The sequence below is a fragment of the Lissotriton helveticus genome, chromosome 4_1 (genome assembly GCF_964261635.1).
Source record: "Lissotriton helveticus chromosome 4_1, aLisHel1.1, whole genome shotgun sequence".
In the NCBI taxonomy this organism is placed as follows: domain Eukaryota; kingdom Metazoa; phylum Chordata; class Amphibia; order Caudata; family Salamandridae; genus Lissotriton; species Lissotriton helveticus.
In genome coordinates, this window is record NC_136063.1 from 870,755,149 (window position 1) to 870,780,559 (window position 25,411).

Sequence of the window (25,411 nt, forward strand, 5' to 3'; positions counted from 1 at the left end):
ATGTTGTTTTGGGTTAATGGAAACATAGTTCAAGTTCTGAGCCTTTTTTTAATGAAGAGAGTTATTTTCAGAGTAATGATTTGTTGCATGCAGTTGACACTAGTGGTCATGCTAATGAGGTTAGAAATGGTTGTCCTATTGAGAAAGAGAAAATTGTTCCTAGAAATGCAGAAGAGGTGGTAGCTGATGAAGTTTTAGGGAGACGTCCTTAAGCTCCAGTGTACACTTGGAATTGCAGTAGTATTTGTAGCGTACAGCTATTGATTTTTTACGCAATTTCTTACGTGAGTATACTAAGAAAAGTGTTAAACAAAAGATTAAGATGTTGCAAGGAGTAGACCCTTGCAGAGTGAGAGAAAATACTGGTTAGCAAGGTCATTCTCTGGCTTGTCTTTCTAAAAACGTAGGTCGAAGTGTTTTTCACCATTTAAGGATGTTAGCAGTACATCATACTCAAATGAGGAAAGTTGTCAGAACATTGTATTATGCAAAAAGTCCAGCGCTAATGTTAAAAAAGTTGAACAGTGCTCTTTTGCGTGGATCTGTATCAGATTTAATCAATGTTTGTGATGAAATTCAGGTTAGTTACTTTGGTCCTGAGGAAGACAGTGCAGAAACTGATACATTAATAGAATGAAATGTGGAAGAGAATGTACAGAATTTTAGTACAGAAACTTTTGAGCAAGAAATTATGAAGTTTAAGTTGATTTCAGGTGAAAGGCCAAAATATTCCTGTATTTGATGTCGACGAACTCATTATAAAAATCAGACCAGGACTGTTGATTTGTATTTAAAAAGTGAAAAGGAAAATAATAATGAGTGGAAGGATTTTGCAACTTATTTGTTGGTAGAGAATTGTTTTGATTTGGGTTCTGATCAGCGTATTTGTAAATATTGTTATTACAAATTAGACGAGAATAAAATGCCTGCTAGAGCTGTGCATAATAATCTTGAGTTGTTGAATAATCCTTCTGAACTGATGGATTTAAATGCCTATGAGTCTATTCTTATTCAATGTGGGCATCCATTTCAGGCTATTGTTCGTATGGAGCTTAAGACAGGGAAATTGCCTCCTTCAGATTTACAGAGAGGATTAAAGGGAAGAGTTGTATATTTGCCTCTAGATTTAAGGAAAAATATTGAAACAATTGGTGTAGAAAATGTAGAAGATGAACCTTTAGTTATTCTTGTTAATGGTGTTCCTACTAACAGTAAGAAAATCTGGTAAGAATTAGTGGATGTTAGTAAAGTGAAAAAGGCAACGTAGTATCTGATAAAAAAAAATGTATCTTATAAAATTGTGTATGTGAGAGAAGAAAAAAAATAACTAGAAGAAGATAGTGACTCGTCATGTGGACAAATTGAAAAAGTGGATGTGTCCAGAACTGAAGAAATCTACGAATATTACAATGTTCATCCACTTCATTCCAAAGAAGTGATGGGGAATACTATAGAGTTATTTCAAATGAAAGAAGCAAAGGGAAGTCCCATTAGTGTATGGGAAGAAAGCTTGGAAGCTCGTTGTTTCCCTCAGTTGGCAGACGATATGATGACCGACCTATGCAGATTCCTGCACCTGAATACCGGACATCAAGATTATATGCAGAAGATCCAAGATTTCGACAATGTATTCTGTATTTGTTTCATCTTTTGTTTGAGAGTGACTTGTCTGGACTTTCTTATGCAGTCAATCGTATATTGAAAACAGGTGTACATCTGCAAAATGTTTTGGCAGAGGAATTCATGGATAAAGTACAGTAGAAAGATTATGTTTTGGAATCTGAGCTGATTAATCTGATGGCATGTCAGCGTGGTACTAATGAGTACTGGTACCGTCGTCATAGAGAACTTAAATGTATGCTAAGGAACTTAGGAACTCCTACATGGTTCCCTACTCTAAGTTGTGCTGAATATGCTTGGGATGATTTACTTCAATTTCTTCGAGAGGCAAATCCAAATTTAGTAAATATTGAATAAAAGACACCTGGAGAATTGTGCTCTTTGGATCCAGTTAACGTATGCAGGTATTTCATTCATAGATTTGAAGCTATGATGTATTTTATCACCAATAAAAAAAATCCTCCTCTTGGAGAGGTTCTGGATTTCTTTTGAAGAAAGGAGTATAAAGCAAGCTCCTCACATACATATGCTAATATGGATCAAAGATGCTCCCACATTTGGAACAGATTCGGAAGATACTGTGTAGTCTTTTATTGAAGAATATGCTACATGTGTTATACCTAAAAGCACAGAAGAAAAGGATTTAAGACAACAAGTCTTACGATTCCAAAGCCATCGTTGTGGGAAATACTGTCGTCAAAAGTACAAATCTAAGGACAAATTCTACACCAAAAGTCGTTTTGGATTTCCACGTCCTGTAATATTGAAATGAAGAGTGAACAGTTTTATGTCATTTTTGCGACATACTATCACAAGAAAGTCTCCAAAAAATAACTACAACTTAAGAAGAAATGAAGAGTCAAAATACATAAATGACTACAACCAAATAATTTTATCCATGTGGAATGCTAACATGGATATTCAATACGTTGTGGACATTTCCATTGCTGTTGCCCAATATGTAACATCCTACATAACAAAATCAGAAAAGACGGAATTAAAGGAAATGTGGGAAGAGATTTCCCACGAGAAAAGTCTAAGTAAGAAATTATACAGTTACAGTTTGAAGATGTTATCTCATCGAGAAATTGGAGCATACGAATGCTCGAATCGCTTATCATCTGCAAGTCTATACTCGAAATCAAGAAGAATCATTTGGGTGAGTCTAGGTCTTGCTTCAACACAAAATCGAGTACTTACATTTGTACAAGAAATTGAATATTTAGCTGAAAAAGAGCCAGAAAGTACAGATATTGTGAAAACAAATATGTTGGATACATATTATTCAAATAGAAGTCATCATCTTGAGAACATTTGTCTCTATGAAGTGCTGCAAAACTATATTTTTAAACAGAATATTACAGAAAACATCAATAATGGTATATATGCCGTAATTGGTTCTGAAGGATGTTTGGTGAAACAAAGAAAATGTGTTTAATCACCATAAACGGAGTTGCGAAACTCCTGACAAAAGGGAATTTTACTATCTAGCTCTTTTGCAACTCTTCAAGCAGTGGCGTTCAGAATTGGAATTACTTGGAGATTTTGAGAGCTATGAAGATTCGTTCAATGCAAGTAAAGATATTATACAATTTCCTGTTTTTGCTAATTATGTGAAAATGTTGAACGACGAAATTGAGCAAGAAGCTACAATTGCAGCTGAGATTGCTAGAGACAGTTCTCAAGATAGTCAAACTTCTGCTCCGTTGAGTCAGGATCCACTAGGAGAACCAATTGTTCAAATTGAAGCAGCAACTGCTATGGAAGAGGTGGAAACAGCAATGTATCAAGCTCAAGAAGATGTAACAAACTTAGGAAACTTGGAAGAATAACTAAATGTTGAGCAGAATCAAATATATGACCAAGTGAGAGAACAGATTGGCCATGGATTACTTCATGAAGAGAAAGAGTGCTGTTGCTCATCATTTCAACCTATCCGAATGTACGTGAGTGGACTAGCTGGAACAGGAAAACGTTTTTTAATTAATGTAATTACAACTTATCTACAGAAAACAACTGAGTCGCATTTGTCTTGTGTTGTCACTGCTCCAACTGGGTTGGCAGCACACAATATTAAAGGAATTACTTCACATTGTTTATTAATGTTACCAGTACAGCATGAAAACAAATTGGAATACCACAAGCTATCTGAAGAAGCTTGTTGTGAAGTTTCAAGAGTCTTGAAGAAAATGAAACTTCTCATTATTGGTGAGGTAAGCATGGTATCAAACTTGATGCTTGCCTTTGTGCATTTAAGAATGCAGCAAATTCCTAAAACAGAGTATGACGTATTATTTGGAGGAAACCACGTCATCGTTTTTGGAGATCTACTACAACTTACTCCTGTAAAAGGACAACCAGTGTTTAAAACACTGGCGCATGAAGATACCAGAAAGTCTTTGGGGAGCATAGGAAATGTTAATATTTGGTCATATTTTGAGTATAAGGAACTTATTACCAATATGCGACAGGCAAATGATGCTGATTATGGAACTATTCTTCAAGATATAAGAATTGGAAAAGTGACTGAACATTCCAAACAAGCGTTACAGAGAAGATTACTTTCCAATTTGTTTCCAAATGAAATTATTGTTCCTGAGAAAATATATATGAGAATAGCAGAAATAAATCTGTAATCTTTTTAATGCCAACACTGCGTGAATGTTCTATTTTCAATAAAGACATTTTAAAGTTGGAAAATGAAGAAATTATAAAATTGGAAGCTATTGATAAAATAGAGCATGAAGGAATCACTAATATTTTGACAGAAAATTTGAAGAGGAAATTAGATTATTTAGAGAAATCGATAAGTAAAACTGCTGGTTTAGAAAAGAATTTATATGCATGTGTAAACTGTAGGGTGTTTTTACGACGTAATTTGAATGTGAAAAAAGGTTTAGTAAATGGAGCAATGGGTAAAGTTGTTGATTTTGTTAATTACATAAATAGAGATGGTATTAAATTTTTGAAAATCAAATTCGACAAATTAAAAAGTACAACAATTTAGTTGTTGTTCAGCTGGGTTTTTGGTTGTAAAAGATTTGTATGATCGCAGAAAACAGTTTCCTGTTTCTTTAGCGTATGCGGTGACTATTCATAAATCTCAAGGTTTAAGGGTAGAGAGTGCTTTAGTGAATATTGGAAGTACTGTGTTTAAAGATGGTATGGCATATGTTGCTTTGTCTCGAGTGAGAACTTTATCTGGATTGTACTTGATTGATTTTGATGAGAAAAAGATTACTGCAGATGCAAATTGTGTGAAAGAGTATAATAGGTTAAGAAAAGAATATGCACTCAATTTAGGTCAATATCCAGTATTTGAAAAGTGTGTGGTAGGTAGAAAAAGAAGATATGAGAATATCTGTAGTGAAGGTGTAGAGAAAGAAAAAAAACAAGATGAAGATGTGATTGCAAGCAAAAAGAAAAAGGACACTTTTGAAGAGATTGTTGGTTATCAGTTTGAAAATAGTTGTGGTGTCAACTGCTATGCTAATGTAGTTGTTAATGTTGTTTTTTTTCTAGAAAGTTTGCAACAGCAAATTGTTGCAAATCGGGAAAAAAGATTCTGTTCGTTGTTGTATTCAGTTTATGAGAAATGTAGTAGTGATAAAAGTAAAATACAAAGGGTTTCTGATATACGAAATGTTTTGGACATATGTTCTGGTTCTACTCAATTTACACAGATTATTCAGCAAGATTGTCAGGAATTTCTAATTTATATGCTTGTTGTATTCGAAGATGAAGGTATAGATATTGAAAACCTTTTGGCCTTTCCTATAAATGGCAACATGACTGTGAAAATTGTTTGTTTACATGTACCACTAACATAGACACCGTAAGATTTATATATTTGACTTTACCAGACTGTGATTCAGTGTCTTTTAACAATCTAGTTAGAGGAGCAAGTCAAAATATGGAGTGTACCCAATGTAAATCACAAATGTCATCAACATTATTTATACAAAGATATGGACAATATGTAATTTTAATGCTGCAACGTTGTAGAGCTGATGGAAGAAAATTGGAAACTTTAATAAACAATGTTGTAGCAGGGTACATTGATGATCAGTCTAGCAGAGGTCTTTTTGTATTTGTTGTATTTGTTGTAGCTGTTTGGCGGGAATTCCTGTGTAGAATGTATTGCCGTAGTCTAGTCTGCTGCTGATGAGGGCCTGTGTCAGTGTTCTTCTACTTTCGGTTAGGATCCACTTGTAAATGTTGCGGAGCATGCGTAGGGTGTTGTAGCAGTATGAGGAGACGTGTAGACTTGCTTAGACATCGAGAGGGAGGAGTTGAAGATGAATCCTAGGTTGTGTATATGGTCAGTAGGTGATGGCACTGTTCACAGTGTAGTCGGCCACCAGGAGTCATCTCAGGCTGAGGGGGTGGGTCCGAGAATGAGTATTTCTGTCTTGTACGACTTGAGATTTAGAGATCTGATCCTTATGCAGTTGGCGACGGTTTTCGGTGGTATGTAGCTCCTTGGTGAGGGAGAAGATGAGTTGGGTGTCGTCGGCTTAGGAGATAATGTTGAGGTTGTGATGGCGGGCCACTTGTGTGAGGGTGGCCATGTAGATGTTGAGTAGCATCGGGTTGAGGGATGAGCTCTGGAGATGACGCAAATGATGTTGGTGGTTTTGGATCAGAAGGCTGGGAGGTGGATGCTGAGGATTACTATTGAAGAACTTCCAAACTAAGAATTTGACATATAGTATTTGGCCATGAGGAAAAGTATGTAAAACCATTAAGGACTATTTGTTGTATATTTTGTCAGCATATATTTGTAAGTAACTTTATTTGCAGTGTATGAAAATTAATGATAGTGTTTTGTTATTTTAAGATCGGTTGAGATGTCTCATACTTAAGTAAGAAATTGCTCTTAGAAAAAAACATTTAACGTATGTTTTATTTCTATTTTTTAGATTGTTATTGAGAATGTTGAATGTTTTTTTTAAGATAATCTTATTGATTGTCTTTTTTTTTGCCCGCTGTTATGTGATGAGTACTATTGGACTCACTGTTTCTTGTGAAATTCAATACATTCTGAGAACAGCAAAAAAGGCAAATGAAATGCTTTACAAATTATTTTGTGTTGTAAAATATATATTGTAACTGTATTTTTTTGTCTTCCACAGATGCTAATTTTATAATATATATTTTTGTATTATTTATTATGTTTAAGGTAAGTATAAGTAACTATTAAAAATGGTCAATGGGATGTGCTTCTACGGAGGTGAAGTAACAAGAGATGGATGGAGTACATATCTGTGCAAAGATGGTTTGTATCTTTTAAAGACATTTAAAAAAGTTAACATATATACTGAGTGAACCTGAGGACCTAATATCTTTCACCATTTATTTAAAGCATGCCAGAGACTTTTATTATAGAGATTTTTAAAATGAAACATGGCTTTAGAACAGCTTTCTGCAACGTATCACTATGGTATTGAATAGAAAGACATGCTTGACTAGTAGAGACCAGAGAGTTTTAGGATTAAAAGAGATCAAATTATTCTCATAAAATATGTCACAGAGAGTGTTTTCAAATACTCTATTTATGTTTAGAAGGACAGGATAAGTTACTGTGTGTAATTTTTCTTCTCTTTGTAAATATGTCCTCATTATACACAATACTATGCGTTGAAGTGTTGTTCTATTCCTGTTGTTGTGAGTATTTTCAACTTATATAAGAAATCCCTACTTTCTTTTTATGCTAAAAGGTAACTACTGGATAGGTCCTTAAAAATTAATGTGTGTGAAAACATGAAGTATTCGAAAACTAGTGTGATAATCGTACCTAAATATAAACAGATACACAGTGGTATTCTGGACAACCAACAGTATCCCTTGCATTTTACTAAAACACATTTACTAGTTTGGAACAGGTAAGGTGAATAGACATATTGTAAATTTTTTAGTACTGCATTTTACTATAACAGCCTGAGTCTTTTCATAAAGTCATAAGGAGTGACTAATTTGAAAATGTAAGAAAAGTTAAAAACAGGACATTCATATAAATAATTATATTTATATAACCATATAAAGTAGTAGAGAATGGTATTTGTATAATATATTTTTAAGGGCAAACTAGTTGATAAATCTAGTTTTATGTTATGTATTAGGAAAACTGATAAAATGAAGTGTTTATGTTTTTGTACAAGGACCTATAATATAAGAAATTGATTATGGAAAAACAACAGAAGAATATGGAAGACAGTTTGGAAATTAGCAACAGTCTCATAGAAGAGCTAAATGTACCTTTCACAGGCAGCGATACTGAAGATCAAGAAATTAGTGCTGCAGATATCAGCTGTGAATTCGAAGACAAAAGCTTTGATGCTGATTTTGTGGAAGCATTAGATGAAATCGAGTTTTTGGAACATATAAATTCCGAAATTGATAACCAGGAAATTGATGTCAATGAAATACCTGATGAAATTATTTTAGAAGCTCTGTTAAATTATTAGATGTTAGAAGAATAAATGTATTGTTATATAATATTAATAGTTTGAGTACTATGTACTAAAACATTCACTGTACTAAAAGTGTAGCACTTATAGATTCACTTATAAATTCTTTACATTCTTTGCCCAGTCTGTAACCTTACACTTCCTTCAAACACCCAGCCACTGCTGTTTAAGTATTGTAGTGAGCCATATAGGAGTATGTGCTTACCTATACACTATGCTAAAAGTGAAGCAGGTATACATTCAGCTTAACACCGTCCTTGCAGAACTGTAATAGTTCAGTCAGTACCCAAGTAGTCGTGCAGCAAAGTAGGCCCTAGGGTATAGACTGCTTCAAATCCTTATGGACTATACATGCACTCTTCTATGGACCTACAAACTTGTCTTTTAAACATTCAATTGCCCAGTCTGTATCCTTACACGTCCTCCAAACACTCTGCCACTGCTGTTTCAGTATTGTAGTGAGCCATACAGCAGTATGTGCTTATCTGTACACTGTGCTAAAAGTGAAGCAGTTATACATTCAGCTAGACACTCTCCTGCAGATCTGTAATCATTCAGCCAGTTCCCAAGTAGTCATGCAGTAGAGTAGGCCTTAGGGCATGCATTGCTTCAAACCCCTATAGATTATGCATGTACTCTTCTATGCACCTGAAAACCTGTCTTTTAAACCTTTAATTACACAGTCTGTATCCTTACACTCCCTCCAAACACTCTGCCACTGCTTTTCAGTATTGTAGTGAGCCATACAGCAGTATGTGTGTATCAATACACTGTGCTAAAAGTGAAGCAGTCATACACTCAGCCAGACACTGTCTTGCAGAACTGTAATCATCCACTCACTACCTAAGTACTCATGCATTAAAGCAGGCCTTAGGCCATAGACTGCTTCAAACCGCTATAGACTATGCATGCAGTCTTCCATGCATCTGCAAACTTGTCTTTTATACCTTCAATTTCCCAGTCTGTATCCTTACACTTCCAGCAAACACTCTGTCATTGCTGTTTCAGTATTGTACTGAGCCATTCAGCAGAATGTCCTTATCTATGCACTGTGCTTAAACTGAAGCTCTTATAAATTTAGTCAGGCACTTTCGTTGCAGAACTGTAATCATCCATTCAGTACCTAAGTACTCATGCATTAAAAAAGGCTTTAGGTCATAGACTGCTTCAAACCCCAATACACTATGCATGCAGTCTTCCATGCACCTGCAAATTTGTCATTTATACCTTCATTTCCCCAGTCTGTATCCTTATTCTTCCAGCAAACTCTCTGTCATTGCTGATTCGGTATTGTACTGAGCTATTCAGCAGAATGTCCTTATCTATGCACTGTGCTAAAACTGAAGCTCTTATACATTTAGTCAGGCACTCTCCTTGCAGAACTGTTATCATCCAGTCAGTACCCCTACAGATAATAAATGCATTCTTCTATGCACCTGCAAACATGTGTTTTATACCTTCAATTCCCCAGTCTGTATCCTTACACTTCCTCCAAACACTCTGCCACTGCTGTTTCAGTATTGTAGTGAGCTATATAGCATTATATGCTTATCTGTACAGTGTGCTATAAGTGAAGCAGTTATTCATTCAGCTCGACACTCTCCTTGCAGAACTGTAATTATTCAGTCAGTACCCAAGTAGTCGTGCAGCAAAGTAGGCCTTAGGGCCTGGACTGCTTCAAACCCTTATAGACTATGCATGTACTCTACTATGCACCTGAAAACTTGACTTTTAAAGCTTTAACTACCCAGTCTCTATCCTTACACTCCCTCCAAACACTATGCCACTGCCGTTTCAATATTGCAGTTAGTCATACTCTAGAATGTGCTTATCTGTACAGTGTGCTAAAAGTGAAGCAGTTATACATTCAGGCAGGCACTCTCCTTGCCGAACTGTAATCATGCAGTCAGTACCTAAGTACTCATGCAGCAAAGTAGGCCTAAGGGCATTAACTGCTTCAAACCCCTATAGTCTATGCATGTACTCTTCTATGCACCTCATAACTTGTCTTTTAAACCTTTAATTACCCAGTCTCTATCCTTACACTCCCTCCAAACACTCTGCCACTGCTGTTTCAATATTGTAGTCAGCCATACTGCAGTATGTGCTTATCTATGCACTGTGGTAAAAGTGAAGCAGTTATATATTCATCTCGATATTCTCCTTGCAGAACTGTAATCATTCAGTCAGTACCTAAGTACTAATGCAGTAAAGTAGGTCTTAGGACATCGACTGCTTCAAATCCCTATTTACTATGGATGTATTCTTCTATTCACCAGAAAACTTGTCTTTTAAACCTTTAATTACCCAGTCTCTATCCTTACACTCCCTCCAAACACTCTGCCACTACTGTTACAATATTGTAGTGAGCCATACAGCAGTATGTGCTTATCTATACACTGTGCTAAAAGTGAAGCAGCTATACATTCAGCTCGACACTCTCCTTGCAGAACTGTAATCATTCAGTCAGTACCTAAGTACTTATGAAGCAAAGTAGGCCTTAGGGCATGGACTGCTTCAAACCCCTATAGACTATGCATGTACTCTTCTATGCACCTGAAAGCTTGTCTTTTAAACCTTTAATTACCCAGTCTCTATCCTTACACTCCCTCCAAACACTCTGCCACCGCTGTTTCAGTATTGTAGTAAGCCATACAGCAGTATGTGCTTATCTATACACGTTGCTAAAAATGGAGCAGTTATAAATCCAGCCAGGCACTCTCCTTGCAGAAATGTAATCATTCAGTCAGTAACTACGTAGTCATGCAGCAAAGTAGGCCTCAAGGCATGGACTGCTTCTAACCCCTATAGACTATGTATGCACTTGTCTATGCACCTTCAAACTTGCCTTTTTAACCTTCAATTGCCCAGTCTGTATCCTAACAGTTCCACTAAACACTTTCATACTGCTGTTTCAGTATTGTAGTAAGGTATTCAGCAGTATGTGCTTATCTATGGACTGTGCTAAAAGTGAAGCAGTTATATATTCAGCTCGAGATTCTCCTTGCAGAACTGGAATCATTCAGTAAGTACCCAAGTACTCATGCAGTAAAGTAGTCCTTAGGATATGGACTGCTTCAAACCCCTATTTACTATGCATGTACTCTTCTAAGTACCTGAAACATATCTTTTTAACCTTTAATTACCCAGTCTCTATCCTTACACTCTCTCCAAACACTCTACCACTACTATTTCAATATTGTAGTGAGCCATACAGCAGTATGTGCTTATCTATACACTGTGCTAAAAGTGAAGCAGTTATACATTCAGCTCGACACTCTCCTTGCAGAACTGTAATCATTCAGTCAGTACCTAAGTAGTCATGCAGCAAAGTAGGCCTTAGAGCAAGGAATACTTCTAACCCCTAGGCCTTACAGCATGGACTGCTTCACACCCCTATAGACTATGCATGTACTCTTCTATGCACCTGATAACTTGTCTTTTAAACCTTTAATTACTCAGTATCTATCCTTACACTCCCTCCAAACACTCTGCCACTGCTGTTTCAGTATTGTAGTGAGCCATACAGCAGTATGTGCTTATCTATACACTATGCTAAAAATGGAGCAATTATAAATTCAGCCTGGCACTCTTCTTGCAGAAATGTAATCATTCAGTCAGTACCTAAGTAGTCATGCAGCAAAGTAGGCCTTAGAGCATGGAATGCTTCTAACCCCTATAGAGTATGTATGCACTCTTCTATGCACCTGCAAACTAGCCTTTTTAGCCTTCAATTACCCAGTCTGTATCCTAACAGTTCCACTAAACACTTTTATACTGCTGTTTCAGTATTGTAGTGAGGTATTCAGCAGTATGTGCTTATCTATGCACTGTGCTAAAAGTGAAGCAGTTATATATTTAGCTCGAAATTCTCCTTGCAGAACTACCCAAGTACTCATGAAGTAAAGTACGCCTTAGGCCATGGACTGCTTCCAACCCCTGTAGACTATGCTTGCAGTCATCTATGCACCTGCAAAGTTGACTTTCATACCTTCAATTCCCCAGTCTGTAGCCTTATACTTCCATCAAATACTCTGTCACTCCTGTTATAGTTTTGTAGTGACTCATTGATCAGTGTGCAGTAAGCCATTCACTACATTAAAACACTAATGGGCAGATGTACAATAACTGGCACATCCCCAGGGATATGACAGTTATTGTGCACTGTGACTTCACCAACATGGATGCACCATATTTACAATGTGGTGCACCATGGGGCAAAAACGGCATAGATATGTGATGCATCTGTGCCGTGAAGACAGCGCATTGCTTGAGTTGCATTGCAAGTGCAACACATCTCCAGCAATGCTCCGGGGGGCCTATGCTCAGAATACTGCGCCAATCCTTACACCTGATTCAAGCAAGTGCAGGGTTTTGACGCAACATGAGCTCAAAAGTGACAAAGTGAAGTCTTGTCGATTTCACTCAGCCACTTTTAGGAGGTGTTCCTGTGCCGAACGCCCCGCCCCTCCCTCCCCCTGTGTAGGAATGTCTCCTTCTGGTACAGGAATTTACAATGTGACGCACCTCCCAGATACATCACATTGTAAATACCACACACCATGACGCATCTTTTGCGCCACCGCTGCGTCAGAAAAGTGATGCAATGGCGATGTTAAAGAGACAGAAAGAGGTTGTAAATCTGCCCTTAACACTTACAAATTCACCCAGGCAGTTTCACCAGCAGTGCAAAGGGAAGCATGGACTTGTAACATATTTATGCACATGTGTTACATTTAAGTGCTTCGAAAGTACTACAGTATACTATAAGTAAACATCTCATAGATTTATGCTTTCACATTCACCATACACTACTAATGTATTCATTCAGACAAAGTTTTACACACTATTATAGAAATATAGCTCTTTTTTTGACCAATGAGGTAGTTCTGAAAAGAACTGTTTTTTTTGCTATTTTTTGAATATTTGTATTTTTGGGGTGATTTTTGGAACAAGTTTTTTTTTTTTTTTTAAACGAAAAAAATGAAAGTCCAACCAAAAAAAATGGGCAACAGGAACAAAACAGTAAAAAAAAAATGTATGGCATGAACAACGGTGCTCCAGTTTCCTGCGGATAATGAGGTCTATTGATTGTTCACCATAACATAATAATTCATTGCAAAATTTGCAATGAATGGTCAGATCCGCAAAATTGGGTTGGATGTTCGGGTGCGGACTGCTTGCTGGAGGTGGTGGTGCAGTCAATGTACTTGCAACAGCAGGTGGAGGGTTGTCCTGCAAGCTTTGTGTTGCAACTCTTGCATAGTTGTTAGGGAGCAGAGTTTTAACATGGCGCACCATGCTCGCTGTCCAAAACGAGTATTTCTTTGTGGGGTCGCTCCTGGAGAGAGTTGTTTCACAGATCTTACAGGTAACTTTTGGGGCATTGCCCTTCTTTTCACCTTCAGGGAAGGTAAAACATTTCCAGATGAGAGCCTCTTTTCTTTTCTTCTGAGGCTGCTCAGGAACAAATTCTTCCTCTGAAGTGTGGTCAGAAGAGGACTCCACAACTGCAGCCATGGTGAACTTTGCTTATAAATTGACAAGCTCCACAGAAAAGATGCTTCACCTGAGAAAGTCAAAGAAGAATGATTAAAATGGGTGGGGTCTTTCAACAGTTGAAATAGGAAGTGTTATGAACGAATCAAACCTGTTCTTTTAAAGTGACATGGATTTGCGTAAGGTTACGGTGCGCTTACAGAGCACGTACAGACGGTGTACGGACAACGTACTGCAGCGATTTCCGTAATTGCTTTTAAAAGTAATATACACTTATTAAAAGTAAAAAAAAACAATTTTGATGATTATCCCAGATAAAGTCTTCCCTTAATATGTACATTAAATACATAAACATATGTTTTTAAACAATTAGAAATGTTAGCGCCGTACGCATATGGGGCGCCGTACATGACATCACACAGAAGCGTTGATGCGACGCGTAACGTCAAAGAGTATTCGTAACATATGCGCCGTTGCGCGCAGGGTACGATTACCTGTACCAAATATGGTGAGATCACCGTACGCGTACGGTACGATTACCCAAAAAAACAATGGAAAAGGAATTATATAGAATTTAATTTTTATATACTAAAATAATAATAATAAAACAAAATTGGATGTAGTTTTGTTATTATCTTACATTAAGAATATGAAATATAACTTAAAAAATAAAATTAATAAAAATATTTATAATAAAAAAATGGAGGAAATTAGTATAAAAGAAAGAAATATAATAATTAATACATTTAAAAATTATCATTTACAAAACCTTTGAAATTCACTGAAAAAACACTACATGCATAATACATAGCACTTTGAATCACTGCATTTCCTAAAGCCTGCCTAACTGCATGAGTACATGCTTACTGAGTGAATGATTACATTAATAAATGGTAATAAAGAGAAATAAAAAAAGTTTAAAAAAAGGGAAGTTACTAGAATAATGTTGAAAAAAATAGGGGAATTAATGTTAATACTCCTATTAAAAAAAAAGTAACCTATAGAAATGCTTTAATAATAAAAACGAATTTAAATAAAGCATTTTAGAAATTATACAAAAGTTAAATAGTATGAAAAGAGGCACATTTTCATAAACACGTAATGCGCTAAAACAGTGCAAATGAGAACACCTGTCAACTGAAAAACGTGATTTAATAGTGGGAGGAAAAAACAAAAGCATCCTATTTGTGGGGGAATTAAATGTGTCTACGCTGCCTCACCCCAAAACTCAAATGTCCTCACCTACCTCGCGCTCAACCGAGCCAGCTGAGGGAGTTGTTGTCCCAGTCTAGAAAATACATCAAACAGATCACAGTCAGAAATGAGGCATTCCACGGTTCTCTTGTCCACTCATACACTCATACACCCCTTACAATCATCCCCCTAACTTACTTGGGAATGCTGGGTAGCGTTGCGGGCTGGCCTGACTCGCCTATCTGTGGAGAGGGGCAGAAATGCAAGCCTTCGGTTACTGACAACCCTCAGTGTGCCTCTTGGTTCGAGCAACTTGAACAACTTGAAATCGGTTGCGCCGCTTACCTGATTAAGGTGGTCAGGCGCGTTGTATACTTGAAAAAATCTTTCGCCACGTGGTTTTCTTTGTCGGTGTCAGTTCTGTGTCAAGGGCACAAACATGGGAAGTTAGCGACCTATGGCTACTGATTTCAAAGCGGCGGTGGTCGCTGTAAGTTACGCGAGTTGGCACTTACTTGCTGGATCGTGACTGTGATCCGTCTGTTTCCACGGGCGTCCAAACGCTGCACTGATTGTTTGCACTTCCGGGTCCCCATGGGTTGCTGGGAAGTGTAGTTTTTTGGCTTTGGTTTCATTTATGATGTCAGATTGACAGGAAAAACTTTATTCATTTTGTTCAATTTGGTGATGGCATCTTGCAGGCAAGAGGATTGTTGAAATGTACGGTGGTATTTTCATTTTTCCATTGTATGCACTGGTTGCTGTAACCAATATTTTGATGGAATGGATGATGATTGTGCGGGTGTGGGAAGACTCATAGTTTGAAAATTTCAGACAGTTCGTTCAATCCTGAAAAAACAGTATTGAATTTCAAAATGAGCATTGCCTCTCTTTTTATAAGTTTTGCATCCAAATCGCCTCCTCTTATGTCATTGTCCACTTTGGAGATTACTGTCCAGGTTAATTCATTTTCTTGATGATTTTTTTCTTTCCAGTGATTGACCAAAGGGGCATTGGCGACATTGTTTCTAATTCTGGACTTGTGCTGTTGTATCCTCACGCGAACCTCTTGGTTGGTTTTCCCAATGTACAAGAGGTCGCATGGGCACAGAACACCATAGACCACATACCGAGTTTTGCAATTGGAGAACGTGTCATGTTTCCAATGAATAGTATTGTATGAGAAAACTTTGCCTTCTTTCGTAGAGTCACAGCATGAGCAGTTGCCGCATTTGTGGTGGCCTTGAATGGGAGGTAAGCGTAACATATTGCGTAGGTCTGGATTTCTTATCGTTGGCAATGCCGCTCTTACCAAGTGGTTGGAGATACTATGGTTTTTTCTGAATGCGAATAGCGGTTCCTTTTGAAACATTTGGTCCAGTTTTTTTACCAGGTGCCAGTTTTGTTTGACTATTTTCTTCAATGTGTTTGAATTTGGGCAGAAGGTTGATACAAAAACCATTCTGTCCGTGGTCTTTTTTTATCTCTTTTCTAACAAACATTCTCTTGGCGTCCACCATGCTCTTTTGCAGGATTTCTTGAGGAGTTTCTTTGGATATCCTCGTTGTTTTAAATTGTTGGTCAAGGCCTCCGCATGCCTTAGATATTCGTCCTTTTCAGTACAGTTGCGGCGAATGCGGAGGTACTGCCCGTAGGGCAAATTCTCCTTTAGACTCCGTGGGTGGTTACTTGCAAAGTGTAAAGCTTTGTTTCGGTCTGTCAGCTTTTTATATAGCGTTGTCACCAGACCACCCATGGAGGGATAGACCTCCACGTCTAGAAATGGCATCTTGTCTTGTGAATAGTCCAAACTGAAATGGATGGTGGGTACCCTGTTGTTAATCCATTCGTGAAAGTTTTTTAGATCTTCTTCTGACCCTGTCCAAATAAAGAACACGTCGTCTATAAAACGATACCAATGGGTTATCCATTGGGAGAACGGATTGTTGTTGTAAACAAATGTTTCTTCATATTTGGCCATAAATAGGATTGCTAGTTCAGGTGCAAAGGGGCATCCCATAGCCACTCCTCCTACTTGAAAGAAGAATTGCCCATTGAAATTGAAGTCATTTCTTTTGAGCGCGAATTCTGCAAGTTTCTTTATGAACGATGTTGGCACTTTGTGTGGTCGTTCACGTTCCTCTAAGTATACTTCAAGGACATTAATGCCTTCATCCTGTGGTATTTTAGTATACAGGGACGTTATGTCCATGGTCACCATAAAATCACTGTTTCTGTCAAACTGGATTGTAGAAAGCTTATTTAAAAAGTCCGTAGTGTCTTGTAGGTATGATCTCACCTGGTGCAAAAAAGGTTTTAAAAAGAAGTCCACAAATTTGGAAATCGGTTCTAGTAAGGAACCACAACCCGATACTATTGGGCGGCCAGGGGGTGCAGATGCATCCTTATTTACCTTGGGCAATACATATAAAATGGGTATTCTCGGGTGTTTTGTTCTCATAAATTCCAATTCTTTTTTGCCAAGGAAACCTTGTGCGGCACTTTCATCCAAAAAGGTGAATAATTCGTTTTTTAAGTCAGATGTTGGATCTATCGGAATTTTCCGGTAACATGTGGTGTCCTCCAATTGTCTGATGACTTCTTGTATGTATAGTTCTTTGTCCCAAATAACTATTGATCCACCTTTGTCGGCCTGTTTGATAATGACAGAAGTGTCTGATTTTAAATTGGTTAAGGCGATTGATTCAGCTTTTGAGATGTTGTGTTTAATCCATTTCCTGTTGTTCTCCATTTGGGCTATAGCTGATAATACAGTGCGTTCAAATGTGATCAATTCTTTCGGGATTTTGTTGGTTGGTGGACAGAATGTTGATTTGTTCCGTAAACCTGTTGTTTCCGTTGTCATTTGGTAGGTATTCTCCGAAAAAAACAATTTCAACCTTAATTTACGGCAAAATTCAATGACCTCTGTTTTAAGTTTGATGAAGTCTGTATATTTGGAAGGAACGAATGTTAATCCTTTGCTCAAGATAGATTCTTCATCTTTTGTCAGAATTTTTCCAGATAAATTGAATATGGGTGAAGGCATTAGTTTTTGTAATTTTGCCGTCTCGTTGACATTTCCCATGGTTGGGGGGTATTCCTTGTCTTGCCTCGTTGTTTTGTCTGGCCTCTGCCTAAAAAAGGGGGGCCTTGATGTTGTTGCTGGAATCCTTGGTGTTGTTGTTGATGACCACCTCTTCTGTTGTAATTGTTATGATGGGTGGAACTGTCCCCTTCACTTGAACTTCCCGATGACGATGTATCTGAAAAGGTTATAAATTTATTATATGATCTACCCTGGTATTGAGACAGATGTTTTTTAGATTCAGGTCTGGAATAAAAGTCCGCTTGGAGAAAAGGATACACTTTTTCTAAATTGAAATTGAGTTTGTCCTTTTCAAATTGTGCCGTCTTTTGATTCACAGTGTAATCTTTAAATTCTCCAATTTCTTTCTGCACTTTATCGAGGAGAGTTTTGGCATCCGTGATTAGCTGATTAGTGGAGATTGCAGTTTCCAATGCTTGAATTTCCTCCAATTGTGTTTTAGATAATCTCTGTGCTGTTTCTATGGTTAATACCATGAGATCCCTACTGCATTTGGTCTCTATATAACTGTAACCTTTTTTATATATGGGGTCCTCGGTAAAGATGACTGGAATATTTTTCACTTGTAGTCCGCCAGGGATAGTACCACCTCTCAAATGCTGTAAAAGAAAGTGACCATGTAGGTCCGTCCGAATTTGTTTCTTCTTCAACCTTGTGAGTTTGTCAATCTCATTTTGGTTCTGAGCCGAGACGCTTAGTGATGCGGACACGAATAACGGGGGGGCAGCTAACAAATTTCTTATATGCTCTTCACTGTACGCAAAAGCCTCATTCTCAGACATACTATTGCAACCTTACATACACTTCCACGACCAGGTAACACTCACACAACAATGATGAAACCAAAGTGTAGCACCTATATGTCTGCTCACTGATAGACCACCGAGCTCACCGGCTCACAATCCTTACTCAGCTAGTTATACTGGGAAAAAGGATCACACAGACCGCTAAATTGGAATTTATGAGAACAAAACACCCGAGAATACCCATTTTATATCTATTGCCCAAGGTACATAAGGATGCATCTGCACCCCCTGGCCGCCCAATAGTATCGGGTTGTGGTTCCTTACTAGAACCGATTTCCAAATTTGTGGACTTCTTTTTAAAACCTTTTTTGCACCAGGTGAGATCATACCTACAAGACACTACCGACTTTTTAAATAAGCTTTCTACAATCCAGTTTGACAGAAACAGTGATTTTATGGTGACCATGGACATAACGTCCCTGTATACTAAAATACCACAGGATGAAGGCATTAATGTCCTTGAAGTATACTTAGAGGAACGTGAACGACCACACAAAGTGCCAACATCGTTCATAAAGAAACTTGCAGAATTCGCGCTCAAAAGAAATTACTTCAATTTCAATGGGCAATTCTTCTTTCAAGTAGGAGGAGTGGCTATGGGATGCCCCTTTGCATCTGAACTAGCAATCCTATTTATGGCCAAATATAAGGAAACATTTGTTTACAACAACAATTCGTTCTCCCAATGGATAACCCATTGGTATCGTTTTATAGACGACGTGTTCTTTATTTGGACAGGGTCAGAAGAAGATCTAAAAAACTTTCACGAATGGATTAACAACAGGGTACCCACCATCCATTTCAGTTTGGACTATTCACAAGACAAGATGCCATTTCTAGACGTGGAGGTCTATCCCTCCATGGGTGGTCTGGTGACAACGCTATATAAAAAGCCGACAGACCGAAACAAAGCTTTACACTTTGCAAGTAACCACCCACGGAGTCTAAAGGAGAATTTGCCCTACGGGTAGTACCTCCGCATTCGCCGCAACTGTACTGAAAAGGACGAATATCTAAGGCATGCGGAGGCCTTGACCAACAATTTAAAACAACGAGGATATCCAAAGAAACTCCTCAAGAAATCCTGCAAAAGAGCATGGTGGACGCCAAGAGAATGTTTGTTAGAAAAGAGATCAAAAAAGACCACGGACAGAATGGTTTTTGTATCAACCTTCTGCCCAAATTCAAACACATTGAAGAAAATAGTCAAACAAAACTGGCACCTGGTAAAAAAACTGGACCAAATGTTTCAAAAGGAACCGCTATTCGCATTCAGAAAAAACCATAGTATCTCCAACCACTTGGTAAGAGCGGCATTGCCAACGATAAGAAATCCAGACCTACGCAATATGTTACGCTTACCTCCCATTCAAGGCCACCACAAATGCGGCAACTGCTCATGCTGTGACTCTACGAAAGAAGGCAAAGTTTTCTCATACAATACTATTCATTGGAAACATGACACGTTCTCCAATTGCAAAACTCGGTATGTGGTCTATGGTGTTCTGTGCCCATGCGACCTCTTGTACATTGGGAAAACCAACCAAGAGGTTCGCGTGAGGATACAACAGCACAAGTCCAGAATTAGAAACAATGTCGCCAATGCCCCTTTGGTCAATCACTGGAAAGAAAAAAATCATCAAGAAAATGAATTAACCTGGACAGTAATCTCCAAAGTGGACAATGACATAAGAGGAGGCGATTTGGATGCAAAACTTATAAAAAGAGAGGCAATGCTCATTTTGAAATTCAATACTGTTTTTTCAGGATTGAACGAACTGTCTGAAATTTTCAAACTATGAGTCTTCCCACACCCGCACAATCATCATCCATTCCATCAAAATATTGGTTACAGCAACCAGTGCATACAATGGAAAAATGAAAATACCACCGTACATTTCAACAATCCTCTTGCCTGCAAGATGCCATCACCAAATTGAACAAAATGAATAAAGTTTTTCTCGTCAATCGGACATCATAAATGAAACCAAAGCCAAAAAACTACACTTCCCAGCAACCCATGGGGACCCGGAAGTGCAAACAATCAGTGCAGCGTTTGGACGCCCGTGGAAACAGACGGATCACAGTCACGATCCAGCAAGTAAGTGCCAACTCGCGTAACTTACAGCGACCACCGCCGCTTTGAAATCAGTAGCCATAGGTCGCTAACTTCCCATGTTTGTGCCCTTGACACAGAACTGACACCGACAAAGAAAACCACGTGGCGAAAGATTTTTTCAAGTATACAACGCGCCTGACCACCTTAATCAGGTAAGCGGCGCAACCGATTTCAAGTTGTTCAAGTTGCTCGAACCAAGAGGCACACTGAGGGTTGTCAGTAACCGAAGGCTTGCATTTCTGCCCCTCTCCACAGATAGGCGAGTCAGGCCAGCCCGCTACGCTACCCAGCATTCCCAAGTAAGTTAGGGGGATGATTGTAAGGGGTGTATGAGTGTATGAGTGGACAAGAGAACCGTGGAATGCCTCATTTCTGACTGTGATCTGTTTGATGTATTTTCTAGACTGGGACAACAACTCGATCAGCTGGCTCAGTTGAGCACGAGGTAGGTGAGGACATTTGAGTTTTGGGGTGAGGCAGCGTAGACACATTGAATTCCCCCACAAATAGGATGCTTTTGTTTTTTCATTACAGATTGGTCCTGATGAGAACTACGCAAGCACGGTAGTTCGAAACGCGTAGACCCTTTTACAGCCAAAAAATTATAATTGATCCATTGTTAAAGGAATAATTGTATATATTCAATTTATTGTGAAAAAAACATTGGCTTTTTGTTTGCTGGAGATTCAGTACAGCATTTTTTGAATTATTCATGTTTTTTTGTTTAGTCGTTGTTGTCTGTAGTGGTTTGAGTGATGTATGAATGAAGATTGAATGGTGAGGAAGTTGTATAAACACTGTAAATATTCAAGGAGTTTGCAAGCACTGTATATGATAGTTTGTTGTGCACACCAGGTTTTTAATATTTGTAGAATATTTCTGAAATCACTTTCAAAATAGAAGTGTTCAATTGAAAATATAAAAGAAATTAAAATAAGTGGAATTCATTTCAATTTACATATTGTTTCATTCGTATGTTTTTGCAACCAATGTTCAAATGAGAAATTAGTGGCATTTGCAACTGTTTTGTTTATTATACACTTGTGGCAAGCGATGCCTGTGGGAGCCCATACCCAGTGGTTTTGTTTTCATTGCTAATTGCAGACAGCGGTCTGTGTGGTCCTTTTTCCCAGTATAACTAGCTGAGTAAGGATTGTGAGCCGGTGAGCTCGGTGGTCTATCAGTGAGCAGACATATAGGTGCTACACTTTGGTTTCATCATTGTTGTGTGAGTGTTACCTGGTCGTGGAAGTGTATGTAAGGTTGCAATAGTATGTCTGAGAAAGAGGCTTTTGCGTACAGTGAAGAGCATATAAGAAATTTGTTAGCTGCCCCCCCGTTATTCGTGTCCGCATCACTAAGCGTCTCGGCTCAGAACCAAAATGAGATTGACAAACTCACAAGGTTGAAGAAGAAACAAATTCGGACGGACCTACATGGTCACTTTCTTTTACAGCATTTGAGAGGTGGTACTATCCCTGGCGGACTACAAGTGAAAAATATTCCAGTCATCTTTACCGAGGACCCCATATATAAAAAAGGTTACAGTTATATAGAGACCAAATGCAGTAGGGATCTCATGGTATTAACCATAGAAACAGCACAGAGATTATCTAAAACACAATTGGAGGAAATTCAAGCATTGGAAACTGCAATCTCCACTAATCAGCTAATCACGGATGCCAAAACTCTCCTCGATAAAGTGCAGAAAGAAATTGGAGAATTTAAAGATTACACTGTGAATCAAAAGACGGCACAATTTGAAAAGGACAAACTCAATTTCAATTTAGAAAAAGTGTATCCTTTTCTCCAAGCGGACTTTTATTCCAGACCTGAATCTAAAAAACATCTGTCTCAATACCAGGGTAGATCATATAATAAATGTATAACCTTTTCGGATACATCGTCATCGGGAAGTTCAAGTGAAGGGGACAGTTCCACCCATCATAACAATTACAACAGAAGAGGTGGTCATCAACAACAACACCAAGGATTCCAGCAACAACATCAAGGCCCCCACCTTTTTTAGGCAGAGGCCAGACAAAACAACGAGGCAAGACAAGGAATACCCCCCAACCATGGGAAATGTCAACGAGACGGCAAAATTACAAAAACTAATGCCTTCACCCATATTCAATTTATCTGGAAAAATTCTGACAAAAGATGAAGAATCTATCTTGAGCAAAGGATTAACATTCGTTCCTTCCAAATATACAGACTTCATCAAACTTAAAACAGAGGTCATTGAATTTTGCCGTAAATTAAGGTTGAAATTGTTTTTTTCGGAGAATACCTACCAAATGACAACGGAAACAACAGGTTTACGGAACAAATCAACATTCTGTCCACCAACCAACAAAATCCCGAAAGAATTGATCACATTTGAACGCACTGTATTATCAGCTATAGCCCAAATGGAGAACAACAGGAAATGGATTAAACACAACATCTCAAAAGCTGAATCAATCGCTTTAACCAATTTAAAATCAGACACTTCTGTCATTATCAAACAGGCCGACAAAGGTGGATCAATAGTTATTTGGGACAAAGAACTATACATACAAGAAGTCATCAGACAATTGGAGGACACCACATGTTCCCTGAAAATTCCGAAAGATCCAACATCTGACTTAAAAAACGAATTATTCACCTTTTTGGATGAAAGTGCTGCACAAGGTTTCCTTGGCAAAAAAGAATTGGAATTTATGAGAACAAAACACCCGAGAATACCCATTTTATATGTATTGCCCAAGGTACATAAGGATGCATCTGCACCCCCTGGCCGCCCAATAGTATCGGGTTGTGGTTCCTTACTAGAACCGATTTCCAAATTTGTGGACTTCTTTTTAAAACCTTTTTTGCACCAGGTGAGATCATACCTACAAGACACTACCGACTTTTTAAATAAGCTTTCTACAATCCAGTTTGACAGAAACAGTGATTTTATGGGGACCATGGACATAACGTCCCTGTATACTAAAATACCACAGGATGAAGGCATTAATGTCCTTGAAGTATACTTAGAGGAACGTGAACGACCACACAAAGTGCCAACATCGTTCATAAAGAAACTTGCAGAATTCGCGCTCAAAAGAAATTACTTCAATTTCAATGGGCAATTCTTCTTTCAAGTAGGAGGAGTGGCTATGGGATGCCCCTTTGCACCTGAACTAGCAATCCTATTTATGGCCAAATATGAGGAAACATTTGTTTACAACAACAATCCGTTCTCCCAATGGATAACCCATTGGTATCGTTTTATAGACGACGTGTTCTTTATTTGGACAGGGTCAGAAGAAGATCTAAAAAACTTTCACGAATGGATTAACAACAGGGTACCCACCATCCATTTCAGTTTGGACTATTCACAAGACAAGATGCCATTTCTAGACGTGGAGGTCTATCCCTCCATGGGTGGTCTGGTGACAACGCTATATAAAAAGCCGACAGACCGAAACAAAGCTTTACACTTTGCAAGTAACCACCCACGGAGTCTAAAGGAGAATTTGCCCTACGGGCAGTACCTCCGCATTCGCCGCAACTGTACTGAAAAGGACGAATATCTAAGGCATGCGGAGGCCTTGACCAACAATTTAAAACAACGAGGATATCCAAAGAAACTCCTCAAGAAATCCTGCAAAAGAGCATGGTGGACGCCAAGAGAATGTTTGTTAGAAAAGAGATCAAAAAAGACCACAGACAGAATGGTTTTTGTATCAACCTTCTGCCCAAATTCAAACACATTGAAGAAAATAGTCAAACAAAACTGGCACCTGGTAAAAAAAATGGACCAAATGTTTCCAAAGGAACCGCTATTCGCATTCAGAAAAAAACATAGTATCTCCAACCACTTGGTAAGAGCGGCATTGCCAACTATAAGAAATCCAGACCTACGCAATATGTTACGCTTACCTCCCATTCAAGGCCACCACAAATGCGGCAACTGCTCATGCTGTGACTCTACGAAAGAAGGCAAAGTTTTCTCATACAATACTATTAATTGGAAACATGACACGTTCTCCAATTGCAAAACTCGGTATGTGGTCTATGGTGTTCTGTGCCCATGCGACCTCTTGTACATTGGGAAAACCAACCAAGAGGTTCGCGTGAGGATACAACAGCACAAGTCCAGAATTAGAAACAATGTCGCCAATGCCCCTTTGGTCAATCACTGGAAAGAAAAAAATCATCAAGAAAATGAATTAACCTGGACAGTAATCTCCAAAGTGGACAATGACATAAGAGGAGGCGATTTGGATGCAAAACGTATAAAAAGAGAGGCAATGCTCATTTTGAAATTCAATACTGTTTTTTCAGGATTGAACGAACTGTCGGAAATGTTCAAACTATGAGTCTTCCCACACCCGCACAATCATCATCCATTCCATCAAAATATTGGTTACAGCAACCAGTGCATACAATGGAAAAATGAAAATACCACCGTACATTTAAACAATCCTCTTGCCTGCAAGATGCCATCACCAAATTGAACAAAATGAATAAAGTTTTTCTCGTCAATCTGACATCATAAATGAAACCAAAGCCAAAAAACTACACTTCCCAGCAACCCATGGGGACCCGGAAGTGCAAACAA